Here is a 7,511-nt window from a genome sequence, read left to right on the forward strand (position 1 = left end):
AAAGCTAACATGAAACTTTGACTTGGATGCTACTACCTGGACCTTACTTATGATAAAAAAAAGAACAAAATGGCTCTTTCACCTTGCCAGTGTTGAATGCCTTAAAATGTATCTAGTTAGCAAATGACAAATTTTATGTATTTTACCTCAAAAATCAGGAACTTTTGTAATGTCTCTTAATCGGTTGTCTCTTCATGTTCCATTTTAACGATCGCACATTTGCTTGTGCTCTGATCCTTGAGTGATCGCTCCCCACATTACGCCTTTTCTAAATATCTTGCTTTACCACTAAATACATCGAATTACGATGTTAAATAAATGCTGTTCAGTTTGTTAAGGTTATGTTGGTGCATAATCTGTCTTTGCAGCTGATATTTAACAGACAATTTATAACAGCATTCTGGCACCCTCTGTTCAAACACTTTTAGTCTGTCTTCAGATTTGTTTAGATGGTGAACTGATTACACATTTTGCAAACTATGATGTATTAGCTCACATTCTCACATGAGGATTAACTGCATCTGATTGCTAAACATGAATTTAAAATGTATTCTGTGGTCTAGATTTCAAAAAATGTGTACATGTATTTTTTTGTTTTAATGACAATAACTTCAGGATGTTTCTGAATACATCTGAATGAAATGCAGATTCGAGATAAGGACGTCTTTGGTAATATCTTTGTACACAGTCCTGCAATAGTGTGGGAAAAGATGGAAAAACAGTATCTAAACAAAAACTCATTATTTCCTTGTTTCATGTGTGGCAAAAACCACTGGGTAGGAACATATTATTTTGCCTTGTGTATAATGAAAAGCGTATGTAGAAAACCATGTTGGGAAAAAAAAACAATTCATATTTTTATAAATAAACACCAGAGCAGTGCGTGTTATTACTGTGGCTGCATGGAAGTGATAGCAGACATTTGTTTTCTCCTCCATAAAAAATAGAGAGAGCACTGTTTACAGACACCATGTAGAACATAAAATGTAAACAGGGAGACGGCGCAGGAGGAAGCGATGTGGCGGCGCATTTAATTAAATATAGCCACGGGAGATGAATGTAAAACATCATGCAACCAAGTAGGGTGTCACCGCGTATCTTTATGATCAGATCTCCAAAGTCACATTGACATCCGAAAAATTTCTTTTGTTCCAAGTTCAATAAATGTGCTTAATTTGCACTAAACCTTACTGCACTGCTCAGCAGCACTTCATTATGGCTATCATTCCAATGGTTTGACACTTTTAATGAACAGATACTCTCTTTTTTTTGGTTGTTTGCTGTAACTGTTGTTATTAATGTCCCATGTCCTCTTCTATGTTGTGTTTGTGTTTTTGCCCTATACTGCAATTCAAATTTCCCCTCGAGGGACAATAAAAATCTGGACTGAACTGAACAGTAGGATAGCTACTTTAACCCTTGTTTAACCAAACATTTTGGCTAGAAATACATGTATAATTGTACAGATTGGAACTGATTCATAAAATATTGATTATACTTGTGATGTTTGTTGCCTTATTATAAGAACAAGTATTAAAATCTTCTGGCTGTAGTTTCTAGGACTTGTGTGGTCCCACCAAATACAATCTTTATGATCAGACGTCATTGAAAAGACAAGTGTTACACCAGTTCCTAAATGCATCACATGAAGAGTTTGTTGTTGAACTCACTCCTCTGTGTCAGGTATGCTTCTAGTTAGCAGCCGACAAGAGTGTCAGATCATAATCAACGCAACACCTGCTGGGACTACCCAGAAGCCCCTGCTCATATGGGCTGCATTACCGGTCTCTCTAATTGGCTGGCTCCCCTGTGAGAGCTAAAACTTCTGTGCTGTGATTGGTGGAGCTACGCTATTTAAGCCTGCTGGGTTTGTGAGTGTGAAACTGCAAATCTGTGAAAATGAGAGGCATTGTATAGTGTGTTTGTCCTCATGTGCATGCATGCGTGTCTGCAAATGTGACATACATACTGTAGAGTCAAATTGCCGCAGAGTATTTCTCAGAAATCTTTACATGCTCTAGGTGTTCTGGAGAAACAAATGACATTTTTTTTTCTTCTTGGAAAATGGGAAGACATCATGTGGGAAAAACATCCTTCATTTTCTAATAAATGAACTCTAGGTCACTTTCTTAATGCAGTAGTCATAAGCCTGTGGGTTCATAAAATGCAAAATGTTGCTACATCATTTGTTTTGAGAATGATTTTGCACCCGGGGATGAGGTCTGTGTAGTGTTCTCTGTAATTTAGCCACTCTGCCAGCCTCCTCAGTCAATCGCATGATCCTCAGGGAAACGTTCTCTTTTGCCCTCAAACAATACTAAGCCCTTCTGGTACATATTTTACAACCAGATGGTGTCATGGGCACGCAACAATGCCAGAACACATTGCACAGGAAAAAATAAGAAATATATATGCATGTTTTCATGTACACACATACACACACACACACATGCACACAAAGACAAACACACAATAAATGTCAATAAAAGTGTTTTAGGATGCTCAGGAGAGCTGAGTTTTAAGACCTTCTTCCTGCTTTCACTCCTGGATACCCAACACTTAGGATTTCAATTACTATCACTCTGCCATGTGTGTGTGGGTGTATGCGAATGCCTGCATGCACTTTTCTGCCTATGTGCACCCGTTCCTCCATCTGTGCGTGTGCAGTGAGTTCCTACAATCTACAGCACAATTAACGACCTCTGTTCTCTGGTAGCTGGCAGCCAAGGTGGAATGGTTCGAGTTAGGAGGAGAAATGCCGTGAAAAGAAAGCTAAAAAAAAAAGAAAAAGAAACAGTAAATGTACTCTGGCTCCATGGTAGTCTCCTGTGACAGCGGCGGCTGAAGCTGTTGCAAGCCTCATTTCCACCACGGCTTATACACTGAATTTAATACAACACTTGCGGAATGAAGTGATTTTCTTTTTTACGTACTTGAACTTTGCTTAACTTAAAGTATTTTAACACCAGAGGAAGCTCAGAAGCATATACTGCATGGCTCTAGTATGTTATTATTTTATGGTAATGCAGCATTTAAATACTGCACTGTATGTGCATGATGGGAATAATGTTGTGTATAATAGAAGGAGGTAGTAACGGGAATGTTGCACTTAGTAAAGGAGCATTTTAATGAGGAAAAATGAGAATGTAATGCTGTGGACTGTGTGATTATTTTCTCAGCTAATGACTAGAGGAACCTATGATTCAGAAAAAAACACTTTCTTTGTTTATTTTGAGTTTCTAAAAATGAGAGATTCAAAATTCCAAATAAAACGGATATCTTGTTTTCAGTTTCTGCACAGACTCGTAACCCACATCCAGATTCCTCAAAACGCTGCCTGCAACTCATGACCTTGAATTGAGTTTACAGCAGTGAAAGCACAGTCAGACTCAAACCACAGCCAGTGTACTACTGCACACTGAGTTAATCACACTTTCTATTAACTTTTATTGGTTACACACATGTAATAACGTTTAAATGAGATAGAATGTACAAAGTTTAAGGCATTTTGAATAGTGCCTATTGTGGGCTAGTAACAATGTCAGAACAATGTGCAAGAAAAAAAAAACATGAATGGAGCTACACACACACTCAGTCGTAACTAGTGTTGAAAACATTATTTGAGACAGGCGGTTTTGACTTATTCCTTCTTAATATACCTACTGTTTCCTGAATTGCCACAAAAACTTAAATTTACAACTGTAAGGAATACCATAGTTGTTGAAAAGCTATTCCATACATTTTACTAAAAGTACAACAGTGAGAACTTGGTAAGATACAGACAAACTTTTATATTACAGAGCAAGAATAAACTATATCATTAAGATGTTATTTTCACTAGGAGAAGACGAGAATGTTGCCACCCAATGTCATCTGAGAAACCCAGTAAAAGCAAAGTATTTTTTTTTTCTTTTAGCCTTTATTTAACCAGGTTTGTCCCACTGAGATCAAATATCTCTTTTACAAGGGAGATCTGGCCAAGAACAGCAGCAACACAGAGATTCAACAATAAATTAACATAAAAGCACATTGATTTGAGTAACATTAAAAATGATCAGATAAAACATTTGCACACAGACCATCAGACTCAATAGATTTCACCATAGTTTTAAAATTGTTCAAGGCAGGGATGTGCAGAGGATGTTGGATGAGCATGTATTTAAAACAAACTCATAAATGAGGTTGGTTCAAATACTGCATGATAGTTAATTAATGATACATGCAAAGAAATGAAGCGTATTTCAGTAAATTCTCCTCTCGTCAACCAGCCAAACTCTTACTGACACTGACTGACATCCTCACTTGCAGAAGCTCTACTGCTGACAAAAATGCACTTCCTTTGGCTGCATGGCTGCCTCTCTCGCCTCCATATTCGTCTCTTACCAACTCTCCCTAGAAGGCGTAATTGCTTCAGTGACAAGAGGCAATAAGAAGAAGCTGATATTGTATGACTAAGATACAATTACTTGTGCTTAATGTAGTTTAGTTTAGTTTAATATAATTCACATATTATATCATAATGCTGAGGCTTGGAAGACATCATGCATTTGAGCCACAATTCTAAAAAGCGACACATAAGCTTTAGATAAGGTGTAATAGACGCTGGTTTATAATGGATTTAACAGTTCACATTCCTTCATCCAAATATACCTATTTGCCTAAATATATAATGACATTTAGTCACTGTCCTTATACACATATTCACCTGTTGAGCAAACATAACACATAAAATACAAAGAAAGGAAATATGTATGCTTACTGTAATCGTACATTAGGCATTACTTTAACGTCTGACATTAATAACACAAACACAATGACAACTGTTTTGCATGGGATGTGCCATGACAATAATAGTCCCCCCAAACACTAGTTCCGTCAATACAGTTACTTTACCTCACAGTAAACTATTAATACTAACATGTGCTAATATAAATTCTCTGTCAGCTACACTTAGAAACAAGATGAGGTAGTGAGTATATTGTTGTGTCATGCTGGATGTAGCAGGATTAACAGGACTTTGAGGTCTATCTGTGCACGTGCCTGGTTCAGGGATACTATGAACTTTGCTCAACTTAAAGTATTTTACCACCAGAGGAAGTTTCGAAGTTTAAGATCAGTCTGTAGATTGTTCCATGCAGTAGGTGCAGAAAACCTACAAGCTTTCTTTCCCAGTTCAATACTTACAATACTTTCTATGATTGTCACGCTCCTTCCTGTTGGTCAGAAAGGTCTTGAAATGAGACAATCAGGGGTTACAGGTGATCTGCCTTCTGCTCTCTACCTGTCAGAGGGCCAACAGCAGAGCCAAATAGAACATTTAAGCTTCAGAGTTTCAGCCTCATTTCCTTTGAGGATGTTATTCAAACTTCAGTAATCAATCTCATTAAATATCAATATATCAGTTAAGAATAGTTTAATGGTTCAAACCTGTAACAGCAGCTGCATGCAGGCTCTTGGCTGATGGCTTAAAGCTTGATGGCTTAACTTTATTTCAAATTGAAATTAAACTGAACAAAAATAATTGGAAGTTAAATTTCACACCTATTCTATTCCATGACAGCTGGGCAAACTCCATCTATTAAGAGGGATCATGTAATATGGCCAAAAGCTCCAGAACAGCCAGTGATGACCTTGTTTTGTCAACTGCAGATCTAGTTCTTTATACTCCAGTACACTCAGAGGAAGTCAAATAGAAAGCGAAAATTAAAAACGAATAAAAGAACAAAGAGGGGGAGAACAGGGAAAATATGTGTTTTAGGGCTGAAGAAAAGATTAATGAGGAGACATGAAGAAAACAGAAACAGAGGGAGGATGTATAATGAGTAAAATATGACTGGAGACCACTCCATTTCTGTGAGTCTTTGTAATTGTGAAATTAGTCTAAGTCATAACAGTCATACATTCACATTAGCCAGGACACACACATGTTTAATCTCTGCAGTTAAAAGTAATCAATAACAATAGATTAACAGCTGGACAGAGGAAACAAAGGAATCTTAAAGCCCCAGTTCAGATATTTTATGAATTCAAAAAAAACTGGAATGTGAAATATTGTTGTTTAAGACCTATTGTTTAGAACTTTATATTTTCAGGATATGACCCGAAAGGTTAGATTTCATATTGTTATATATATATCTGTGTATCCACTCGTGGCCTGAGAACACCTGTTCACTGTTTCCCCTGGATGTATTTATTTAATTATGTGACCTAATTACTTTTTCCGGCTCTTGCTTTGTTTAAACAGGGTCAGTGCACATCGTGGCTGGATTATATCAGAACAAGAAAGTCAGATCACTTGCAAATTGGGTGTGGAGTGAACTAGGTTTGGAAACAGTTTTGTCAGCCTATCTATCTGTGTCTCTCTGGACCCTCATCAGTGGATTTTTCCTAGGAAATCAGTGTTTGTTTAAACACTGTGAAGTACTGACCGGACAGTGCAAGTGCAATACAGCCGCAGAGCATAAATGAATCTGCAGAGGATGTAATGACCTAAATAAGTCAATTCATTATCGATCCTGGCAGTTGCTAACAGGGTATGTTTGGTCAGTCAAATATTTTAAGTCACGCAGCTCTTTAATGTAAGAAATAACAGAATTAAAATCATTTTTGTCAGTATCAGTGTTTTCGGGTTTGGTTAGCTCATAGCACAGCTTATGAATGCATGTTTTACAGCAACCGGCTCTTGACTTCATCATCTCTCTTATTTGTATATGACAGTAAGGAAATTAAAGGATAACTGTGAAGGACTGTGTGGCTCAATCAAGTTTTATGAGCTAACTTCAATAAATGATTGTAAACCAGTGGCTGACTGGAAGAAATTAAATCAATCTAAAACAGGGTTGACATACTGTACTTGTGTAGTGCAACACGGTCTCAGGGCATTTTCAAACCTATAGTTGGTTTGCTCTGGTCTGAATCAGTGGATGAGTTGGTAAACTTGGTGTGTTTTCTTTTCACACAGAGAAAAATCAAGGTGAACCGAAATGCATCACTATGAGCCATGTGAGAACGTTCACTCGCCCAGTGGCGCCTAGTAGCTGGGTCGGATCAAGTGCGGATTACGTTCCCTTCACAAGGCAAGGCAAGGCAAATTTATTTGTATAGCACATTTCAACAACAAGGGAATTTAAAGTGCTTTACATAGAGCATAAAAGACATTAAAACAGAATATAAAAGCAACACAAGTAAAAAGACATATAAAAACAATTAAAAAGTGTTTGGAAATAAAAACAAGCTAAAAAGGGAATAAGACAGATAAAACAAGAGAATAAAAGTTACAGTGCAGTGTTCTTCACAAAAGAACCATTTCAGAGTTTGTCTGGGAGTGTACTGAGACCACATCCTCAAAGGGTCTGTTGTTTTGGTCCAAACAGTACAATTGCTGTGTTAGACCTACTAATCACACCAAAGGGGGAAAACGAACCAGTGTCTGAGTCAACCGGACTAAAAGTGCAGGTCTGAAAATCCCCTTATTCTGTTTGCCACTGAGCATATTCACTGGAAAAATCAGA

At 37.3% G+C, this 7,511-nt stretch overlaps 1 long non-coding RNA gene across 1 annotated transcript; it reads right to left on the reverse strand.

The window, feature by feature from the left end:
* Window positions 1-3,462: 3,462 nt before the first annotated feature.
* Window positions 3,463-7,088, reverse strand: LOC121901772. The gene is made up of 3 exons (XR_006097394.1): window positions 5,428-7,088; window positions 5,185-5,281; window positions 3,463-4,408 (listed from the first exon to the last, which is right to left on the reverse strand). It is a non-coding gene; the product is annotated as an uncharacterized LOC121901772 (long non-coding RNA).
* Between the last annotated feature and the right edge of the window lie 423 nt (window positions 7,089-7,511).

This window comes from Thunnus maccoyii, chromosome 8, assembly GCF_910596095.1.
Source record: "Thunnus maccoyii chromosome 8, fThuMac1.1, whole genome shotgun sequence".
Lineage (NCBI taxonomy): Eukaryota > Metazoa > Chordata > Actinopteri > Scombriformes > Scombridae > Thunnus > Thunnus maccoyii.